The sequence below is a fragment of the Aotus nancymaae genome, unplaced genomic scaffold, assembly GCF_030222135.1.
Source record: "Aotus nancymaae isolate 86718 unplaced genomic scaffold, 86718_ANA_hifiasm-v0.15.2.pri h1tg000012l, whole genome shotgun sequence".
In the NCBI taxonomy this organism is placed as follows: Eukaryota; Metazoa; Chordata; class Mammalia; order Primates; family Aotidae; genus Aotus; species Aotus nancymaae.
In genome coordinates, this window is record NW_026988423.1 from 47,924,407 (window position 1) to 47,947,604 (window position 23,198).

Genomic DNA, 23,198 nt, shown 5'->3' on the forward strand with positions numbered 1-23,198 from the left:
TCACCAACATTAAGGCAATAATTTCTTCCCATTTTACCCCCAAATTCCTTTAAATTCCTTTGTAATCCCTCCCTCCAGCCTCTCCCCTCATACCTTAATCCATCCCCAGATAACATTTTTTTTAAGACGGAGTCTTGCTCTGTCACCCAGGCTGGAGTGCAGTGGCTCAGGGCAACGTCCGGCTCCAGAGTTCAAGCAATCCTCATACCTCAGCCTCCTGTGTAGCTGAAACCGCGGGTATGCACCACCATGCTCGGATAACTTTTTTTTTGTATTTTTAGTAGAGACAGGATTTTGCTGTGCTGCCCAGGCTGCTCTCAAACCCCTGACCTCAAGTGATCTGCCCGCCTTGACCTCCCAAAGTGCTGGGATTACCACCAGCACTCATGAGCCACCGCGCTCGGCCCCAGATAACTTCTATTCTGCTTTGTGTCACTACAGGTTACCCTATATTTTCTGGACTTATATGTAAATGAATCATGTAGTACATACTTTACTGGGGGGGCTTTTTTACTCAGAATTATTATTATTATTATCATTTCAAGCCAGGGTCTCACTCTGTCACCAAGGCAGGAGTGCAGTGGCAAAGTCACAACTCGCTGCAGCCTTGACCTCCTAGGCTCAAGCCATCCTCCCGCCTCAGCCTCCCATGTAGCTGGGACTACTGGCATGCACCACCATGCCTGGCTACTTTATTTATTTTTATTTTTTATAGAGGTATAATCCCACTATGTTGCCCAGGCTGGTCTTGATTCCTGGGCTCAAGTGATACTCCCATGTCAGCCTCCCGAAGTGCTGGGATTACAGGCATGAGCCACTGTGCTCAGCCTACTCCCCAGTCATATGCTGCATTTCCACACCTTTCTGCCTTAGCTAAAGATGTAGCTTCACCTGGAATGTTCTTCCTTCTGGCCGAGCCGGGCCGAGTTCAAAACCAGCCTGGCTAACATGGAGAAACCCTGTCTCTACTAAAAATACTAAAATTAGCTGGGTGGTGGTGCCCATCTTTAATCCCAGCTACTCCGGAGGCTAAGGCAGGAGAATCGCTTGAACCTGGGAGGCGGAGGTTGCAGTGAGCCAAGATCGCACCACTGCACTCCAGCCTGGGCAACAGAGTAAGACTCCATCTAAAAAAAAAAAAAAAGTGGGGGGAATGTTATTATTCCTCCCAATGTCTGATCCTAAAGCTGAAGGATTTTTTGTTTATTTTTTTAATAGAGAGATACGGTTTCACCATATTGGTCAGGCTGATCTCGAACTCCTGACCTCATGATCTGCCCGACTCGGCCTCCCAAAGTGCTGGGATTACAGGCGTGAGCCACTGCACCCAGCCAGCTGAAGGTTTTTGAAGAACTGACTCATTCTTCTCATACTAGCCTCCACTTCCCCTCATGCACACACAGAATCAGTCCTTCTCTGGCATACTCTCTCACCGTTCTGATGCCAGCCTGCCCTGTACTGGAATTCTCAGAGACAAACCCGTCACGACTGTTAGACCAGAGGTCCTCAGAGCAGGGACAGCATTTGTGTCATTTCTCCAGTTCCAGTCTCCAGCCCAGGATCTATCACACAGCAGGAACAGAGAGCCAGGACACCGGGGCTCAAATTCCAGCTCCGCCACTTAGCGCCAGTGTGAGCCTCAGACAAATGACCCAACCTCTCTGTGCCTCTGTCTCTGCATCTGTAAAATGGGGAGAACACACTCACTTCATCTGGTTGTGGAAGGGATTAAATGATTAACCCATATAAATGACTTGGCAGGTGTGGGCGGGACCCTGGCAAGTAGTATGAGTTTGATAAACATTAGAAGTGATACCGGGACTGGGTGCGGTGGCTCACACATTTAACTTAGGGAAGCTGAGGCAGGTGGATCACCAGAGTCAAGAGTTGAAGATCAACCTGGCCAACATGGTGAAACCCTGTCTCTACTAAAAATACAAAAATTAGCTGGGCGTGGTGGTGGGCGCCTGTAGGCCCAGCTACTCAGGAGGCTGAGGCAGGAGAATTGCTTGAACCCGGGAGGCGGAGGTTGCAGTAAGCGGAGATCACTGCACTCTATCCTGGGCGACAAAAGCGAAACTCTATCTCAAAAAAAAAAAAAAAAAAGTGATAATAACTTGTTGGGGTGAGGAGAGACCCTGCCCTAGGTATAGAGACTCTTCATATGAAGGGGAAGATAGTTTATGTCGATCTTCACAGACAGGCATAGCGGCTCACACCTGTAATCCTAGCACTTTGGGAGACCCAGCCAGGAGGATTGCTTGAACACAGGGGTTCAAGGCCAGCCTGGACAACATGGTGATACCCTGTCTCTACAAAAACACACAAAAATTAGCTGGGCATGTTGGTGCCTGCTAGTGGTCCCAGTTACTCAAGAGACTAAAGCAGAAGGACCACTTGAAGCCAGGAGTTCAAGGTTGCAGTGAGCCATGATAAAGCCACTTTGCTCCAGCCCAGACTATGAAGTAAAAGTCTCTCAAAAAAAAAAAAAAAAAAAAAAGAGGAGACCCTCCATGCCTCTCCAGCTCCATTAAGGGGAGGGAGCACTCCACCAGAGGCCCCTAATCCCAACATCAAAGTAACCAGGAAAATCTTCCTCCTTCAGAAAGCCCTCCAGGATTACACTACCTCTAGGAACTTCTTCCTTCTGCCTCCTCTCTGATGCCGTGTGACCACAGCTGAGTCCTGCAGCCTACTTCCCACCTGCCCCCTGCTCTCCTCTTCCTCTGCAAGGAATGCAGACAAACACCTCTAGAACACTTGCAGGTAGAGCTGAGGTTTTTCACAGGGTGCAGCTGGAGATAAGAGGGTTCATGAGAGAGAACATCTTTCTTATTTTTATTTTTTAGAGACAGGGTCTCACTATGTTGTTGTCCAGGATGGTCTCGAACTCCTGGCCTCAAGTGATCCTCCTGCCTCAGCATCCCAAAGCGCTGGAGTCAGAGGCATGAACCACCACGCCCAGCTGAGACCATCGTATTCACACCTCCCAGCCTCTCCTGTTTTACATATGGGCAGGGTCAATCCAGGATGCCCAGTTAAATTCGAGTTTTAGATAAGCATTATGAATAGTCTCTTAGTAGAAGTATGCCACAAATATGGCATGAGACATACTTACACTAAAAAAAGCATTGTGTATCTGAAATTCAAATTTAATGGGGCATCCTGGATTTTTATTTGCGAAATCAATCAACCCCACGTATGGGGAAACTGAGGCCCTGGGAGCCAGAGTATCAGTATCGAGCCCAGTTGCAGAGCCAGTCAATGTGATGGTGGCTCAAGCCTCGCTTCCAGTATACACACACACACACACACACACACACGCGCTGACTCTGGGTCCTGGCTCTGGCTATGAAAAGGTGTCTGTCCAAGGTAGCAGACTGAAACCCACCAGTAGGAGATCACGTGACATGAAACTCATGCAGGACAGGAAGAAGTGGGCAGAGAAGGCCAAGCTGACCCACCAGGACGTGTGAGGGGAGTGGAAGAAGCAGGAGGTATCTTCATCTGCTTCCTTCTCAAGATGCACACCCCCCCACCACCGCCCACCCTCCGGGCAGAGTGAATTCCAAATGGGGTGTGGGGCCGGGTGCAGTGGCTCACGCCTGTAATTTCAGCACTTTGGGAGGCTAAGGCAGGCAGATCACTTGAGGCCAGGAGTTCAAGACCAGCCTGGCCAACATGGCAAAACCCCATCTTTACTAAAAGTACAAAAAAATTAGCCAGGCTTGGTGTCACGCACCTGCAGTCTCAACTACTTGGGAGGCTGAGGCAGGAGAATCGCTTGCACCTGGGAGGTGGAGGTTGCAGTGAGCTAATATCTCACCATTGCACTCCAGTCTGGGAGACAGAAGAAGACCTTGTCTCAAAACAAACAAACCAACCAACAAACAAATGGTGTGTGGGCAGAATCTGATCCACTCAGGGCCTCTTCTGGGCTCAGTCGCATCCTCCGGCACGCCCCCCGGCTTCCCGCTCCCCTCCACCTCCTGCCCTCATCAGGGACTCGGGGGGCATCGTTGGCAGGATCCCTTCTGCCTCTGCTGCCCACCGCAAACCATAGAAGGAAGGAAGGAAGCCCATGGGCCACGAGGAAGCTGCCTCATTGCTGGGTAGTGCTGCTGTGAAAGCCCTTTTTCACCCCCAAGACGGAGTCTTGCTCTGTCACCCAGGCTGGAGTGCGGTGGCGATATCTCGGTTCACTGCATCCTCCACCTTCTGGGTTCAAGCAGTTCTCCTGCCTCAGCCTCCCGTGTAGCTGGGATTACAGGCACGCCCAAATAATTTGTTGTATTTTTAGTAGAGATGGGGTTTCACTGTGTTGGCCAGGCTGGTCTCGAACTCCTGACCTTGTGATCCACCTGCCTCAGCCTCCCACAGGCATGAGCCACCGTGCCCAGCTGTGAAAGCCCTTTTTTCTGTCCATCCCACACTGCCCGCTCCTGGCCAAGCGGTGGCCGGGGTGGGGGTCCTTCCCTCTACCCCACACAGCCCCTTGAAGCCGGCAGGCAAGCTGGGGCCCTGAATGCCCCGCTCCCGGATGGCGCCTATTCCACAGGGCCTCTGAGGACTTGGAGGCCTCCATCATGGACTTTGAATCTGATATCACTGCTGGCCTATCCCATTCTCTCGCTGGGCTGCTACCCTGAGGGTGCTTACGGATGTCTGTGGAGTGAATGTAAGAGGCCGGACCAGGTGCAGTGGCTCACGCCTATAATCCCAGCAATTTGGGAGGCTGAGGCAGGTGGATCACCTGAGGTCAAGGGATAGAGACCATCCTGGCCAACATAGTGAAACCCTGTCTCTACTAAAAATACAAAAATTAGCCAGGCACGATGGGCCATGCCTGTAATCCCAGCACTTTGGGAGGCCGAGGCGGGCAGATCACCTGAGGTCGGAAGTTCGAGACCAGCCTGACCAAGACGGAGAAACTCTGTCTCTAGTAAAGATACAAAATTAGCCGGGCATAGTGGTGTGTGCCTGTAATCTCAGCACATACCACCATGCCTGGAGAGAGTTTTACTCTGGAGGCTGAGGCAGGAGAATCACTTGAACCCGGGAGATGGAGGTTGCGGTGAGCTGAGATCGTGCCATTGCACTTCAGCCTGGGCAACAAGAGCAAAACTCCATATCAATAAATAAATAAATAAATAAAAATACAAAAAATAGCCCGGCGTGGTGGTGGGCACCTGTAGTTCCAGCTACTTGGGAGGCTGAGGCAGGAGAACCTGGGAGGCAGAGGTTAGAGTGAGCTGAGATCGCACCACTGCACTCCAGCATGGTGACAGAGCAAGACTTCATCTAAAAAAAAAATAATAAGAGTCCTGCTCAGGCGAGGTGGCTTGCACCTGTGATCTCAGCACTTTGGGAGGTCGAGGTGGGAGGACTGCTTGAGACCAGGAGATAGAAACCAACCTGGGCAACATAGTGAGAAGCCATCACTTTTCTTTCTTTCTTTTTTTTTTTTTGAGATGGAGTTTCACTCTTGTTACCCAGGCTGGAGTGCAGTGGTGTGATCTCAGCTCACTGCAACCTCCACCTCCCAGGTTCTAGCAATTCTCCTGCCTCAGCCTCCCAAGTAGCTGGGATTACAGGCACCTGCCACCACACCCAGCTTATTTTTTGTATTTTTAGTAGAGATGGGGTTTCACTATGTTGGCCAGGCTGGTCTCAAACTCCTGACCTCAGGCGATCCAACCACCTCAGCCTCCCAAAGTGCTGGGATTACAGGCATGAGCCACTGCGCCTGGCTCACCCATGGCTTTGGTTGGAGAGGACGCAGCACTAAGAGCAGGAGAGTGGAAGTCAGTGGGCTCTGGGAGGCAGGAGGGGCCTCAGGGAAGGAGAATGGGCTTTAGGGAGGGGATATGATGTTGTGGGTAGGGAGAGGAGGAGGGTTGACGAGGGACTCAGAGGGAGCACGGGATGAAGCTGGTGGAGGAGGGAATGAATGGGGCTCAGTGAGCCAGATGAGAGAGAGACAGGAGAGAGACAGTGAGACAGAGACAGAGGGAGAGATGGAGAGGGAAAGAAAGGAGAAGGAGAAAAAGAGAGGGAAAGAAGGGGGAGAGACAGAGAGAGAGGGAAGGGGAGAAAGGGAGAGAGAGACAGGGAGAGAGGGAGAGAGAAAGAAAGACAAAGGGGAGAATGAGAGAGAAGAGCAGGGAGAAAGGGGAGAGGGTAGAGAGAGAAAGAGAAGACAGAGGGAGATAGAGGGGGAAAGAGAGAGGGAGAGAGAGAGAAAGAGGAGGGGGAGAATGAGAGAGAAGAGAGGGAGGAGAGATAAAGAGAAGGATAGAGAGAAAGTGAGAGGAGAGAGGAGACAGAGACAGAGAGAGAGGGAAAGGGGGAAGAATGATAGAGAAAGAGAGAGAGGAGTGGGGAGAGATAAAGTTGGAGAGAGGGAGGGAGAGATAGGAGGGGGTAGAGAGAAAGTGAGGGAGAGAAGAAGGGTGGGAGAGAGAGAGAGGAGGGAGGGAGGGATAGAGGGAGAGAGGAGAGAGGGAAAGAGAGAAGACAGAGGGAGAGGGGAAAGGGCGTGAGAGAGGGAGAGAGAGAAAGAGAGAGGAGGGGGACAAATGAAGAGGGGGACAGAGAGAGAATGAGAGAAAGCGAGAGAGGGGGACAGAGACAGAGTGAGAGGCGGGTGGGTGGAAGTTGGGGGACAATGAGAGAAAGAGAGAGAAGAGGGGGGAGAGAAAGGGAGAAAGTGAGGGAGAGAGAGGGAGAGGAGAGCGAGGGGAAGAGGGAAAGAGGGAGGAGAGAGAAGTGAGAGAGCGAGCTGAGGGGGGACTCCGGACTAGGAGGAGGTTCGAGGCCGGCGCGGGGCGGTCCCAGCCTGTTCCTCTGCCCACCGGGGGTGGCCCCCACCGGCGGCTCCTCCCTCCCCGCCCAGCCCCCGGAGGGGAGAGGGGTTAAAGGTGAGCGGGCACGAGCGGGCGGCCGCCGGGGATTGGCAGGCGCCGGGGCGCAGGGCCCGGGCCATGGCCGCCCCACAGGCCTCCGAGCGGCGGAGCGGCTGCCGCCCACGTGCTAGGCAGAGAAGGCGGCTCCGGATCAAGGGGCAAAGGACGCCTCGGCGCGGGGCGGGGGCGCCCGCGGCCACACCCGCGGCCAAAAGCCCGGCCCGCGGCGCAGCGCACGGAGCCCTCTGCCGCCCGCGCGGGGAAGGCGCCCAGAGCGCGGCCGGGCGGCCCCGAGCATCCCCGCCCCGCCGCCCGCGGGACCCCCGGCCTGGCCGCGCCGCGCCCTTCTGCAGGTCCAGCGGATTCCTGGTGAGCGCGTGGAGCCCCCGCCTCTTCAGGTGAGTGCAGGGGCCTCGCCCGAGGGGAACTGGCGTCTCCCCGGGCCCGACCTCAGTTTCCCCTCGGCCCGTAGGGGCGCGCGTCTCCGGCTCAGTTGGGTGGCCTCCTCGCTCAGCCTCAGCTGCCAGGAGGAAGGAGGCAAACTCGTACCCCAGGGAGGACTCCGGATCAGGAATCCAAGAGTCCATCCTGCTGGAAAGTGAGGTGCCCGCGGGTGCTGGAAGCCCCGTGTCTCCCGTGGGCTGCGCTGGGCTGGGTTTCCCTCGTGGTCTGGGAGGTTCTCCCAGGAGCCGAGAGGGGGCCCAGGGAGGGAGGAGGGAGGGCCTTCCTCCCTCTGGCTCTCCCTGTCCTGGGCAGGTGACAAGCCAGTGGAGAAACCCTGCCCAGGTGGGCCCTGGGATCAGGGGTATCAAAGCTGCCCCTGGCTGGGGCAGGAAGAAGCAAATGGCAGGGTGGAGTATGGGGCTAGAGACGTGGTGGCCGGCACTCCCACTGCTCTGTCCCCAGAAGGCCAGGCTTCTTCCCAGCTTTCAGCCACCCAGCCCCCACCCCTGGGCTGGGTTTCAGAGCTTTGGGTTCTTCTCTGCATCTGGCTGTGTGACCTTGGGCGCCTGACTTTCCATCTCTGAGCCTGGCTCTCCCACCGGGACATGGGAAGGTTTATTGTTCCCGGGCCACTTGTGTGGAGATGGGGACAGAATAAAATGGGACACCAGGTTGATTTGGGGGACAGGGGGCCCACTCCAACCAAGTCTCTCTGGTCCCTCACAAGGGGGATGGTGTTACAGGGTCAGCTGCTCAGGGAGTTCGGGGGGATCAGGAACCTATGTGATCTGAGCTGCGCTCCACTTTGCCCAAGAACTTCTCTTACTGTCAGCAACTGCCCTGCCCCATGTCCTGCCCGGGTGCTCAGATACAGGGAAAGGCTCAGAATATGGGTCTGGGAATCTCAGGTCCACCCCAGGGAAGCTCAGCTCCTCAGCCTCTGGTAGCTTCTGGAAGAGGAGGAAGACTCTGTAATACCAGAAGAGGTCTGAGCTGTAGTAGCCAGGAACTCCCCTATCTTGAGAAGATGACCCAACTCACTTCTCCCCGATTCCCCTCTGAGGACACAGCCTACTGGCTGAGCCAGGCCAGCGCTTGGTTTAGAATCGGGATGGGGCACAGGCTGGCGTTGGGACTCAGCCTGGGGACCACGTGGGAGGGCAGCTCAGAGCCAGGGTCCGGGACCTATCCGCCTGGGGTCTTGGAATCCTGTGATTGAAATCATCTGGCCAGTATGGGGGTGGCTCTGGTGGAGGTGATCTTTGCCAGCTGAAGTGGAGGGCAGGCATATGAGCTTCTGCAGGGTACCGAGTGGGAGGGAAGAGTGGCCTGGAAGCGTGGAAGTGGGAGAGGTCATGTCTCGGAGGCTCCTGCAGCCACACCTGCTGAGTCTCTAATGCCTTCAGGCAGCCACCCTCCCTCGGTCCCCTCCCTGGGGCTGTCTTTGGCTGTGCTGCCAGCCCTGTGTGGGTAAATGCCAGCCCTGTGTGGGTAAATGCAAGCTTACACATATGTTGGGGCTGGGAGAGGGCATCATGAGTGCAGTCCTCACTCCCTGGTGAGGGCCAAAGAAAAGGTTTTGGCTCCAGATGTGGGGCTGAGGAGGGAGGAGCGAGGGAAGGTGCAGGCTTAGGATTGCTGTTCAGATAGGGGAGGAGGAAGAGAAACTGGCATTTGCCAAGCATTTACTGCAAGGCAGACACTGCACAAGCTTTTCTGGCACTGTTTCCTTCTTCCTGATAACCAGAGAAGGAAAGGATCTCCATTTTACAGATGAGGAAACAGAGGCTCAGAGAGGTCAAGGCTCTGGCTCAAGGTCACACAGCCTGGGAGTGGCAAGGCTGATGATATTCAAACCCAAGAAATTTGGCTCCAAAGCCCTGGTTTCTGTTCCCACGATTGTCAGGGACCTTGGCAAGCCATGTCCTCTTCTGGGCTTCACTCTCCACACTTGTAACCTGGGGTTAAACGGGCTCGCCTGAACTGTTGGGAAGGGCTGGGAAGAGGTCTGGAAGCAGCCATGAGTGGTGGGTTCTCTGCATTCGGGGAGAAGCACACGAGGGGGTTGGCTGCCCCCCAACCTCCCAGGTCAGCTCACGGGTGTCCACGTGTCTCGTGTCCACCTTGCCCACCTCATCCCCCTCCCCACCCATCTTTCCTGCTCCTGAAACTCAGGGGCAAGGTGGCTCTATCTGTCTTTCCTCTTTGAAGTTAGTTAGCTAAGCTGACCTTGGAGAAAGGAGCCCCAACAAGGGAAGAGTGAACAGAATATTCCCAGGGTAGGTCCTGGCACTGATAAATAACAGACAGGTGACTACTGCCCTAGGACCAGAGGCAGTGGCTCACACCTGTAATCGCAGCACTTTGGGAAGCTGAAGCGGGAGGATTGCTTGAGGCCAGGAGTTCGAGACCAGCCTGGGCAGCATAGAAAGACCTGGGTCTCTGCAAAAATTACAAAATGTGCCAGACACAGTGGCTCATGCCTGTAATCCCAGCACTTTGGGAGGCCGAGGCTGGTGGATCACGAGGTCAAGAGGTTAAGATCATCCCCGCCAACATGGTGAAACCCCGTCTCTGCTAAAAAATACAAAGATTAGTTGGGCATGGTGGCGCGCGCCTGTAGTCCCAGCTTTTCAGGAGGCTGAGGCAGGAGAATGGCTTGAACCCAGGAGGCGGAGGTTGCAGTGAACCAAGATCGAGCCACTGCACTCCAGCCTGGCAGCAGAGTGAGACTCTGTTTCAAACAAAAAAAATAATTAGCCAGGCATGGTGGCACACGCATATACTAGTAGCCACTCAGCTGGCTGATGCAGGATGATCACTTGAGCCCAGGAGTTTGAGGCTACAGTGAGCTATGATGGCATCACTGCACTCCAGCCTGGGCAACATAGAGAGGCTCCCCTCTCTCTAAAAAAAAAAAAAACTGCTCTACCCAGAATCTCAGGCCTCCTCCCCATGCTAGCTGGCTCTGGTAGTCACAAAAGATCTTGTCCCACAGTCAGCCCCATCAGCAGTGTGACTCTGGGTGAGAGATATGCTTCCTAGAATCCCCTTTCCCTCTCAGTCCAGAGGCTCAATGTCCTAATGAGGCTGGCATGGGGCCAGTTATGCAGCAGGGGAGAGACCAGGAGATTCTGGGCGGAGCAGAAAATGACCGTCACCTGCTGCAACAGTCTGAGGAGCTTTTTCCATCCCTGAGTCCCCTGGAGGAGGTTGTCACCCCATCTTCAGTCTCTGAACCTTGATGTGCTGTTTACAGTAGGGACCCACAGACCGGAGCAACAGGCTGCTTGGGCAGATTGATTAGACTCAGTAGCAAGTATACAGAGCCAGGCAGCCCACTGGAATGCCTGGCTGTGGTGCAGGGGGAAATATATTTGTGGTCTTTGACTCTGGCTCCTGGCACACAGCTCCTACAACCCTTGGAATCTCCAGAATGCTAAGAGTGTCTTTTGTAAGCTATTAAGAGGACTGGCGGCTGGAGGCCCCTAGAGAGTTTCAGGATGGGGGCTGCTCACTTGAAAGACCGAAGCATGATTAGAGGATTGGAGCTTTCAGCTCCCTGCCCCACCCCCGAACTTTGGGGAGGAGAGAGAGTGAAGATTGTGTTCAAACCCATCCCCGAACTTTGGGGAGGAGAGAGAGTGAAGATTGTGTTCAATCACCAATGGTCAGTGATTTAATCAATCACATCTATGTAATGAAACTTCCAGTGGCCACGAGTGGTGGCTCACGCCTGTAATTCCAAAACTTTGGGAGGCTGAGGTGGAAGAAATGCTTCAACCCAGAAGTTCGAAACCAGCCTGGTCAACATGGCAAGACCCTGTCTTATTTAAAAAAAAAAAAAAAAAAAAAAAAGACTGGGCACGGTGGCTCATGCCTGTAATCCCAGCACTTTGGGAGGCTGAGGTGAGTGGATCATCTGAGATCAGAAGTTCGAGACCAGCCTGGCCAAGGTGGTGAAACCCCATCTCTACTAAAATTACAAAAATAAATTAGCCAGGTGTGGTGACACAAGCCTGTAGTCCCAGCTACTCAGGAGGCTGAGGCAGGAGAATCTCTTGAACCTGGGAGACGGAGGTTGCAGTGAGCCAAGATTACGCCACTGTACTCCAGGCTGGGTGACAGAGTGAGACTGTCACACTAAATAAATAAATAAATAACGTCCATAAAAACCCCTAAATGTTGGGTTTCGTGGAGCTTCTGAGTTTGTGAGCACATCAAGGAGCTAGGGGGGTGGTGCTCCCAGAGAGGGCGTGGAACCTCCCTGCACCACGCCGTGCTCCAGCCCATGCAGCTCTTCCATTTGGCTGTTCCTGAGTTGTATCATTGATAACAAACTGCTAAATGTAAGTAAAATGGTTTACTGAGTTCTGTGAGTCCTTCTAGCAAATTATTGACATTGAGGAGAAGGTCATGGGAACCTCTGATTTATAGATGGTCAATCAGAAGTTCAAGTGGTAAGCTAGGACTTATGACTGCCATCTGAAGTAGAGGCAGGCTTGTGGGAATAAGCCCATAACTTGTGAACTCATATGCTAACTCCCGGTAAATAGTGTCAGAACTGAATGGAATTACAGTGTCAGAGAATTGGAGAAATGGTGTCAGAAGTGTGAGTTAACACTATTCACTGGTATAGAGTGGCTATTGGATTTTTTTTTTTTTTTTGAGACAGAGTCTTGCTCTGTTGCCAGGCTGGAGTACAGTGGCGCAATCTCACTTCACTGCAACCTCCGCCTCCCCGGTTCAAGTGATTCTTCTGCTTCAGCCTCTCGAGTAGCTGGGACTACAGGTATGCATCACCACGCCCAGCTAATTTTTGTATTTGTAGTGGAGACAGGGTTTCACCATGTTGGTCAGGATTGTCTCGATCTCTTGACCTCATGATCCGCCTGCCTCGGCCTCCCAAAGTGCTGGGATTACAGGCATGAGCCACCGCGCCTGGCCAGCTGTCGGAATTTTTGCAGATGGACAGACCATTGGCACAGTGGCTCATCTTGGTGAAACACCACCTCCGGGTTGCCCTTCATGCCCTGCACTGTTATGATGCTGGTAGCACATGGTCCTCCCCTGGCTCTTCACAACATACCTGAGAGGCTAGGGTGCTTCCTCCCATGTTACAGGGCGGGCAAGCGAGGCCCAGAGAGGACAAACATCTTGCCTGAGGTGACCCATGGGTCCCCAGTGAGCCAGCCTCCTGAGGAAAGAAGAAAATCCCTTGTAGGGTCTTTTTTTTTTAATCAAGGCTCACTGCAGCCTCACTCCCTCCCAGCTCAAGCAATCCTCCTGCCTTAGCTTCCCTGCTAACTGGGACTACAGGCACTCACCACTACACCTGGCTAATTTTTGGTAGAGACAGGATTTTACCATGTTGCCCAGGCTGGTCTGGAACTCATGGGCTCAAGTGATCCTCCTGCCTCGGCCTCCCGAAGTGCCGGGATTACAGGTGTGAGTCACTGTGCCCGGCCCCTTATAGATCTTCAAGGCCTCTCAGAATGAGACTGTGAGTGGGAATCTGTGCCTCTGTGTTCTCAGTATCTGCTCAGGGATAGACCCTGGTTTGGGCAACCAAAAAGGGAGCCTTTTTCTATTGCTTGAAGAACATTAATCTCTGGACTTTGGGGTCCTCAAGAAGAGGAAGGGGGTTCCCATGCCATCATCTGTTCTATTTATTTATTTAGAGATAGAGTCTCATGGCTGGAGTGCAGTGGCACAATCTTGGCCCACTGCAACCTCTGCCTTCTGTGTTCAAGCAATTCTCCTGCCTCAGCCTCCTGAGTAGCTGGGATTACAGGTGTGCAGCACCACACCTGGCTAATTTTTGTATTTTTAGTAGAGACAGGGTTTCATCATGTTGGCCAGGCTGGTCTCGAACTCCTGACCTCAAGTGATCCGCACACCTTGGCCTCCCAAAGTGCTGGGATTACAGGCGTGAGCCACCGCGCCTGGCTGCCGTCATCTATTCTACTGCCTCTTCTGGTTTTATTTTTTTTTAGGGTTCCCCCCATTTCAAAAGTAATACACAGGTCTTGTATAACACTAAAATCTATAGAAATTTAAAAAGTGAATGTCTCTGTTATCCCACTCCCTCCCCACACACAAAGAACAGCGGAGTCATAGTTTAGTAACTGTAAGTTCAGACTTTTCTTCTCCGTTCACATATGAGTATTTATGATTAATTTTTACTTAAATGGCATCACACTTCATACATTGCCCATAACTTTTTTTTTTTTGAGACAAGGCCTTGCTCTGTCACCCAGGCTGGAGTGCAGTAGTGCAAACTTGGGTCACTGTAGACTCCACCTCCTGGGCTCAAGTGATCGTCCCACCCAGCACCCCAAGTAACTGGGACTACAGGTGCCTGCCACCACGCCCGGCTAATTTTATAATTTTTTTAGAGACATGGTTTTGCTGTGTTGCCCAGGCAGGTCTGGAACTCTTGAACTCAAGTGATCCTCCTGCTTCCGCCTCCCAAAATGCTGAGATTACAGGCGCAAGCCACCGCGCCCAGCCCATAACTTTCTTTCTAAATTAGCATTGCATCTTAGCCATCTTTCCCTATTTCTACATGTATAATGATCATGAGAGCTAGCATTTACTATCTAAGCACTTTGCAGATATTAATTCATTTTATCCTCATAAAAACAGTAAGATTAGTATCTCCATTTTTTTTTTCTAGATAGGGTCTCACTGTGTTGCCCAGGCTGGTTTTGAACTCCTGAGCTCAAATGATCCTCCTGCCTCAGCCTCCTGAGTAGCTGGGATTACTGGCTCAAGCCACCGCATCTGGCTATCTCCATTTCACAGATGAGGTTCTGTTAACACCTGCATGGTATTTCCCTGTAGGAACTTATCAAAATGTATCCAACCATGCTGTTTTTCACTATTATAAACAGTGCTGTGAGGAATATCTTTGTTCATCTTTGCACACTTCTGGAAATTTTTTTTTTTGAGACACAGTCTCTGTCACCAGGCTGGAGTGCAGTGACGTAATCTCGGCTCACTGCAACCTCTGCCTCCTGGGTTTAAGCGATTCTCCTGCCTCAGCTTCCCAAGTAACTGGAATTACAGGCACCTGCCACCACATCTGGCCAATTTTTGTAGTTTTGTAGAGACAGGGTTTCACCACCTTGGCCAGGATGGTCTCAATCTCCTGACCTTGTGATCCACCTGCCTCAGCCTCCCAAAGTGTTGGGATCACAGGAGTGAGCCACCACGCCCAGCCAGAAATATTTTATAGCACAAATTCCTAGAAGTGAGTTTGATGGGTCAAAAAGTACCAACATTTTTGGTTTAATAGATTTTTTTCCAAAATACAGTCCCATGTTACCTGTCAACGACAGATTAGGGAAAAGGCCTGTTGGCCTCCCCTGGCATTCTTGCTTCTTCCTGGCCTGGGGTGGGGTTTTAAGTCTCCCCAGGAAGCAGCAAAGTGGTTCAGAAGGGGAAGTTTCTGAGCAAATAACATTGTGCCACTGTGTTCCTCCTCCCCCGCTTCCCCTCGTCCTCAGCCTTCCCACAGGCTGCAGCCCAGGGCACTACGGGAAGGGCTTCCCTCTCCTCTACTATTTTCATTTTCTCCTATTTACTGTATAACCTTACTAGTCAAAAAGTACATGGGGCGCAGCAGCTCACGCCTGTAATCCAAGCACATTGGGAGGCCAAGGTGGGTGGATCCCCTGAACTCGAGACCAGCCTGACAAACATGGAGAAACCCCGTCTCTACTAAAAATACAAAATCAGCTGGTGTGGTGGCATGTGCCTGTAATCCCAGGCATGGAGGGATGAGGCAGGAGAATTGCTTGACCCAGGAGGCAGAGGTTGCAGTGAGCTAAGATCACGCCATTGTACTCCAGCCTGGGCAACAAGAGCGAAACTCTGTCCTCCCCTCCGCTCAAAAAAAAATGCTGGGTTGGGAATTAAAGCCTTAGATGAGGCCAGGTGTGGTGGCTCATGCCTGTAATCCCAGCACTTTAGGAGGTCAAGGTGGGCAGATCACTTGAGGTCAGAAGTTTGAGACCAGCCTGGCCAACATGGCGAAATCCTGTCTCTACTAAAAATACAAAAATTAGCTGGGCATGTTGGCGAATGCCTGTAATCCTAGCTGCTAGGGAGGCTGAAGCAGGACAATCACTTGAACCTAGGAGATTGAGGTTTCAGTGAGCTGAGATTGCACCACTGCCCTCCAGCCTGGGCAACAGAGTGAGACTGTTTCTCAAAAAGACAAACAAAAAGAGTAGTGGGTTGGGAATTAAAACCTTAGTTCAGGCCTGTAATCCTAGCATATTGGGAGGCCAAGTTGGGTGGATGACATGACATCAGGAGTTCGAGACCAGCCTGGCCAAAGTGGCAAAACCCTGTCTCCACTAAAAATGCAAAAATTTGCTGGGCGTGGTGGCACATGCCTGTAATCCTAGCTACTCAGGAGGCTGAGGCAGGAAAATCGCTTGAACCCAGGAGGTAGAGGTTACAGTCAGCCGAGATTGCACCACCGCACTCCAGCCTGGGTGACGGAGTGAGACTCCACCTAAAAAAATAAATAGAAAGCCTTAGATGACTTGTTCTGGTACCTCAAGCAAGTGACTTAGCTTCTCTGAGCCTGTTCCCTCATCAGTGACGTGGAGTGGTCAAAACCCCAGTTCCTCTAGTCTCCCCCGGGGACAGGAGGAGAAAACGGTGTTGGAGGGTGCTGTGGTTCCTGCCAGGGGCCAGGCAGAGACTGGTGGTTTTGTTGGCTGAAGGAAGGTTGGGCTGGCTTTGGGTGTCCAGATGCATGGGACGAGCCCCAGGCCATGGGAAGCTCGGGGGTTGGTTAGTGGGGAGGCTGAAGGAAGAGGGGAGGGAAGAACATAGAGGACTGAGACGGGCTGAGCCTGGCAGTGGTCCCACGGCGTGTGCCCCCACAGAGAGCCCAGGGGACTTGCCTGGTCCTTCTAGGGCCATCTTGGGAAGCCCACATTGACCTCCCTCAGTGCCCTTATCATAAAGGGCAGGCCCTGGACCCAACCTCCCACCCTGTCTGGCATTCTTTTTCCGACTACTTCTCTCTTTCTCTCCTGTGTCCTCCTGCCCCATGCCCCAGCTCGGCCTGGCCTGGAACATGAGCTGACAGGAAGCTGCTGTCTGATGGGGAACAGCTGTGGGTTCAAATCTCAGCCCTGCCATCCACCATCAGCAAGAACCTTGGGCCAGGTATCCTATACCTGGGGCAATAGAAACTGTGGTCCTTGCTCTGCCTGGCTTATAATGAGATAATGGCCATGAAGCCACATTGGCAAAGAACATATGAGCGTAAGCTGTCCTGTACATCAGCACTTCTCAAACTGATTAAAAGGCCCATTTTTGCTTTTTTTTTTTTTTTTTTCCTGAGACGGAGTCTCACTCTGTTGCCCAGGCTGGAGTGCAATGGTATGATCTCAGCTCACTGCAACCTTCACCTCCCAAGTTCAAGCAGTTCTCCAGCCTCAGCCTCCCGAGTAGCTGGGATTACAAGTATGTGCCACTATGACCAGCTAATTTTTGTATTTAATAGAGATGGAGTTTCACCACGTTGGCCAGGCTGGTCTCGGTCTCCTGACCTCAAGTGATCCTCTCACCTTGGCCTCCCAAAGTGCTGGGATTACAGGCGTGAGCCACCGCACCCGGCAAAATTTTTTTTAGTTGATATAAGTGCTTCTAGACACTCTGAATTTTTTTTTTTTTAAGAGACAGGGTCTCGCTATGTTGCCCAGGCTGGAGTGCAGTGCTATTCACAGGCGCAATCCCAGTACTGAACAGCACGGGAGTTTTGACCTGTTCTGTGTCCGACCTGGGCCAGTTCACCCCTCCTTAGGCAACCTGGTGGTCCCCTGCTCCCGGAAGGTCACCGTATTGATGCCAAACTTAGCGCGGACATCCGATCGGCATAGCGCACTACAGCCCAGAACTGCTGGGCTCAAGCGATCCTCCCACCTCAGCGTCCCAAGTAGCTGGGACTACAGGCACATGCCACCGTGCCCGGTGACACTCTGAATTTTTGTGTTTATCTTGTTGCAAACTCTTAGCAGAATCCCCAGCCTGGCAGTGGTCCATGAACTACTCTCTGAGAAGCACAGATACTTGGTGCCCACTGGAGCCAAGCCTAGCAGTGGGGTCATAGGGTGGCTGCCTGTGCTCCAAGGGAGCGGGGACATGGCAGCTATGTAGGCTGCTGGCACCCCAGCCAATTGAATGACTCATCATTCTGATTCTCCAGCCCCCGCCTTTGCTTCCCCAGCTGTTCCGTCCCAAAACACCTTCTGCCCTCCCTGTGTGACTAATTCCCATTTCGTATTTTTTTTTTTTGAGACAGAGTCTCAGTCTGTCACCCAGCCTGAAGTGCATTGGCTCAATCCCAGCTCATGGAAACCTCTACCTCCCGGGTTCAAACAATTCTCATGCCTCAGCCTCCCGAGTAGCTAGGACTACAGGTGCCTGCCACCACACCTGGCTAATTTTTCTATTTTTAGTAGAGATGGGGTTTTGCCATATTGGTGAGGCTAATCTTGAACTCCTGGCCTCTAGTGATCCACCCACCTCGGCCTCCCAAAGTGTTGAGATTACAAGTGTGACCACAGTGTCTGGCCCCCACTTTGTCTTTTGAGGTCCACCTCAAGCATAGTTTCTTCTAGGGAGCCTTCCCTGATCCCTGGGGCTGCAAGTCAGGCCTTCCTTAACTGAATTTCCAGTCCCAGGAACTATTTATGGCCCCCTCTAGTGGCTGGATGCATGCCTCACTGCATGCTGAGCTGCGTGAAGGCCGGAGCCATGTTACAAGCATCTGATCATCCCCTCACTCCTTCCTTAACAGAGAGCCTGATATCAACCGGCAGTTAATATGTATACTGTGTGGGCAGAGTGGGTATTTGAGTGGGTGGTTGGATGAATAGATAGAAATTTAGATAGGTATATACATGGAATGATGGATGGACAGATAGATTTTCTGGTAGTAGACTGGTAGATGAATGGATTGATGGAAGAAAAAATGGATAGATAAGAGAGGTGGATGGATGGACGGATGGGTGGATGAAGAGATGGATGGATGATGAATGGATGGATGGATGGAGAAATGGGTGGATGAAGAGATGGATGGATGATGAGTGGATGGATGGATGGAGAGATGGGGGGATGGAGAGATGGGTGGATGGATGGATGGAGAGATGGGTGGATGATGAGTGGATGGATGGATGGATGGAAAGATGGTTGGATGGGTGGATAGAGAGATGGATGGATGGAGAGATGGATGGATGGATGGACGGAGAGACGGTTGGATGGGTGGATGAAGAGATGGATGGATGGATGGAGAGATGGGTGGATGAAGAGATGGATGGTTGGATAGATGGATGAATGGATGGATGGAGAGATGGGTGTATGGATGGAGAGATGGGTGGATGAAGAGATGGGTGGATGGAGAGATGGATAGATGGATAGATAGATGAATAGATAGATGGAGAGATGGGTGGATGGATGGAGAGATGGGTGGATGAAGAGATGGATGGATGGAGAGATGGATAGATAGATGAATGGATGGATGGAGAGATGGGTGGATGGATGGAGAGATGGGTGGATGAAGAGATGGATGGATGGAGAGATGGATAGATGGATAGATAGATGAATGGATGGATGGAGAGATGGGTGAATGGATGGATGGGTGGATAGATAGATAAAAGAAGAGTTGGATGGATGAAATAAGAGATGGGTGAATAGTAAGGTGAATGGACAGATTGTAAATGAGTAGACGTGTAGAGGAACAGACAGATGGGTGGATAGATTGACTATTAGGGTATAGATGAATTAATAGGTAAATAACTGGATGGACAGATGACTAGATATTCACTTGATCTCTACCTTGCTGTCCTTCCTCATCTTCTTCTCCTATTCCTCTACCTCTTCCACTTACAGCCTCAGAACACAAAGATCAGTGATTCTTAGTTGGGACCAGAGGTTATCTACACAAGACTTTTTGTCCCACACAGGACTTGGTATTTGCATAATTTAGAAACGTATGAGCAATATGACTGATATTTATATTATCATTAAACATAAATATGGCCCGGATATGGTGGCTCACACCTGTAATCCCAGCACTTTGGGAGCCCAAGGCAGGCAGATCATCTGAGGTCAGGAGTTCGACACCAGCCTTGTCAACATGGTAAAACCCCATCTCTACTAAAAATACAAAACTTAGCCAAGCCTGGTGGCACACGCCTGTAATCCCAGCTACATGGGAGGCTGAGACAGGAGAATCGCTTGAACCTGGAAGGTGGTGGTTGCAGTGAGCCAAGATCAAGCCACTGCACTCCAGCCTGGGTGACAGAGCAAGACTCTGTCTCAAATAAATAAATAAACAAACAAATAATTTTTGAGATGAGATCTCGCTCTGTCACCCAGGCTGGTCCTGAACTCCTGATCTCAAGAGATCCTCCCATCTCAGCCTCTCAAAGTACTTTGGATTACGGGCATGAGCCACTGCTCCCGGCAAACATAATTTTCGGTAGAACAACTGGTGTACTTCTGATATGAAAATGAATTTGGTCCAACTTCTTCACTTTGATGTAGTCATATTTATCCAATTTTCCTTCATGGTTTGTTCACCTGTTTTACAGACACAGAAACTGAGGTCCAGACAGGGGAAGTGACTTCCTAACTTGCCACCAGTTAAAGACACAGAGACTCATCTCTCTCACCCTTGTCTGCTTCTCCACCCTCTTCTCACTCAGTTAGCTTTCCCCTTGGCAAGTCCTCCCATAGGCCTGATGCATCATCTCCCTCCTCCCCGCACCTAGATGCCAAACTGCCCCTAGCCATGGCAGTGGCTTCCTGAGTATCTAGCCTGGTAAGAGGAGCTGAGGGGTCAGTGAAAAGAGGCAGAGGCATGTTCCTGACTTTAAGGTGCTCAGGCCATTTAGGGCACCATCAAATCCCAGACTGTCAGTCAGGAACCATGGCTCACACCTGGAATCTCAGCACGTTGGGAGGCTGAGGTGGGTATGTTTATAGCTCACTGCAGCCTCCAACTCCCGGGCTCAAGCTAACATTGGCCGCACACGGTGGCTCACGCCTGGAATTCCAGCACGTTGGGAAGCCCATGCAGGTGGATCACAAGATCAAGAGATTGAGACCATCCTGGCCAACATGGTGAAACCCTGTTTCTACTAAAAATATAAAAATTAGCTGGGCGTGGTGGCATGCGCCTGTAATCCCAGCTACTCGGGAGGCTGAGGCAGGAGAATGGCTCAAACTTAGGAGGCGGAGGTTGCAGTGAGCTGAGATTGCACCACTGTACTCCAGCCTGGGTGACAGAGTGAGACTCCATCTCAAAAAAAAAAGAAAGGAAAAAGAAAAGAAGCTAACGTTTATGAAGCAGGTCTGCAGGATCTTTACAACATAGCAAGATCTCATCTCTACCAAAAAAAAATTAAAATTAAAATTAACCTGGCATGGTGGCTAATTTTTGACATTTTTTGTGGAGACAGGTTTTCGTCATGTTACCCAGGCTGGTTTCAACCTGGGGTCTAGTGATCCTCTTGCCTTGACCTCCCAAAGTATTGGGGTTACAGGTGGTGAGCCACCACACCCAGCAGTGATTTTTGCTCTCAAGGAATTTGCCATCTAGTGGGGAGGAAAAGCATGTGCATCACTCACTGTGAACGCAAAGCCGAATGAAGTTAGAGTTGTATTAGAACAAGCGTAGTGGGGACTCAGAAGTACTAACCTGAAGAACTTGGGGAAGATGTCAGAGGTGGGGCTGCAGGGGCAGGTGGGCTTTCCCAACCAGGAAGGGCAGTCTAGGTGAAGAGTCTGGAGGAGCAAGACTGGGAGGCAGGGAGGACATGATGTCAGGTGTGACCGCTGGGGGCAGCCAGGTATTCACACCAGTTAGGACTTTGCCTTGCACCTCCATGGAGCGTGAACAAGATTTGTTTGTACAGAGGCTATAAACTCCTGGTGATAGTAACAGCGGCCAGGAGAGGGAGCAAGAAGATGAGCAGGCCAGCTTACACCATGGCTGTGCTATCATCTGGGCCAGGGTGCCCTGAACAGGGGCTGTTAGCTGTGGTCCCATTACAAGTGACTCACACTTCTAATCCCAGCACTTTGGGAGGCTGCAGTGGGAGGATCGCTTTGGCCCAGGGGTTTGAGGCTGCAGTGAGCTACGATCGTGCACTGCAGCCTGGGTGACAGAGCAAGACCCTGACTCTAAACATGGGAGAAATGAGACTTTGTAGACGTCCTTGCATTTATTGGATACTGTAGTGCTTGGTCGTTTTGCATAACACAGGCAGGATTTGTCTTTTCAGCAGTCAGGCTTCTAGAGGTGCTAGTAGCCCCTGGGGGAGGGCAGAAGTGAGAGACAGATGCCTGTTGAGGGGCAATTCATGGCTGGGGAAGGAGGGATGTTGGGGGAAGGAGAGAATTCACTCCTAATCCTCCCAGGCCACTCAGATCCAGCTCAGAGGAACGTCTCTGAAACCGCGGGAGATAACTCTGATGTTTCAGAGCATGGGAGAGCATAACGGGGTGATCTGGAGGCACAGCCAGCAGAGACTTGGAACCAAGATTACAGGACCCCCAACAAATCGTTGAATTCAGGTCAGGTGTGGCGGCTCACACCTGTAGTCTCAGCACTCTGGGAGGCCAAGGCGGGTGGATCTCTTGAGCCCAGGTGTTCAAGACCAGCCTGGGCAATATAGTGAGACCCCATCTTTACAACAGCAAAGAGAGGAAGAAACAAAGAAAACACTGAGTTCAGCCTCTCCATTTTACAGGTAGTGAGGCAGATCCCCGGTAAGACAGAGATTTGCCCAGGGTTATTCACGGAATTAGCAGCAAAGATCAGTTCTATTCATGGAATTAGAGCAAAGATCAGTTCGGGTCTTCACCTGAGCCAGGGTCCCCGGAGCCAGGAGGTCCCAAGAGAGAGGAGAGGGCGAAGCTGACACTTCCTATCCAACACCCCCACAGCAGCCCACCAGCTCCTCTTACCCTCATGCCTTGTTCTTCAGGTATCCCCCAAGTCTCCGGGGACCCAGTGTGGGAGTTCAGAGATGCTAGGACACAGTCTTGCCTCAGTGGGGGAATGGGGGGAGCAGTCAGACAAGCACATCGGGATAAGTAATGATCCTGTCAGCCTCTGTACCAAGGATCTCAAAAGATAGTTAACAGCCACCTGACAGCCGGGCATGGTGGCTCACACCTGTAATACCAGTACTTTGGGAGGCCGAGGCAGACAGATCATGAGGTCAGGAGTTCGAGTCCAGCCTGACCAACATGGTGAATCCCCGTCTCTACTAAAAATACAAAAATAATCTGGGCGTGGTGGCACGTGCCTATAGTCCCAGCTACTCAGGAGGCTGAGGCAGGATAATCCCTTCAACCTTGGGGAGCAGAGATTGCAGTGAGCTGAGATTGCGCCACTGCACTCCAGCCTGGGTGACAGAGCGAGACTCCATCTCAAAAAAAAATAAGTGGTATGTGTCAACCTATTCCATGGCTGCAGTACATGGGTGGCCACCTCCTCCCCTTTCCCTAATGTTACCACATGTACGGTACCTGTTGAAAAGCCAGGGGAGCTTAGCATCTGCCTACAACTCTGTCCTGTCCCCACCCACTAGGGACATCCTTTCAGGGAAGTCTGGAAATTTACTAGACCAGGCTTCGCCACTGCCCCTCAGAGATGCTTGGGTGTGTTTTTGCTCTCCTGTGCTTCTGAATCCATCTTTGAGGCTGTTAGTTAAAGGCTCCAGAGAGGTGTCAAGTGTGAATGCCTCAGTCTGGTTTCTGTCCTCAAGGGAAGAAAAGGGTCTTCAGAAGCAGAAACAGGCCATATGT

General features: G+C 51.8%; 1 protein-coding gene across 1 annotated transcript in view; it reads left to right on the forward strand.

Moving 5' to 3' along the window:
* Positions 1–7,283: 7,283 nt before the first annotated feature.
* Positions 7,284–23,198, forward strand: part of MLXIPL (MLX interacting protein like) — a 49,667-nt gene continuing 33,752 nt past the window's right edge. The window contains exon 1 of the mRNA XM_064375665.1: positions 7,284–7,303. The gene's annotated coding sequence lies outside the window, so the exon portion shown is untranslated. The remainder of the gene's footprint in view (positions 7,304–23,198) is intronic.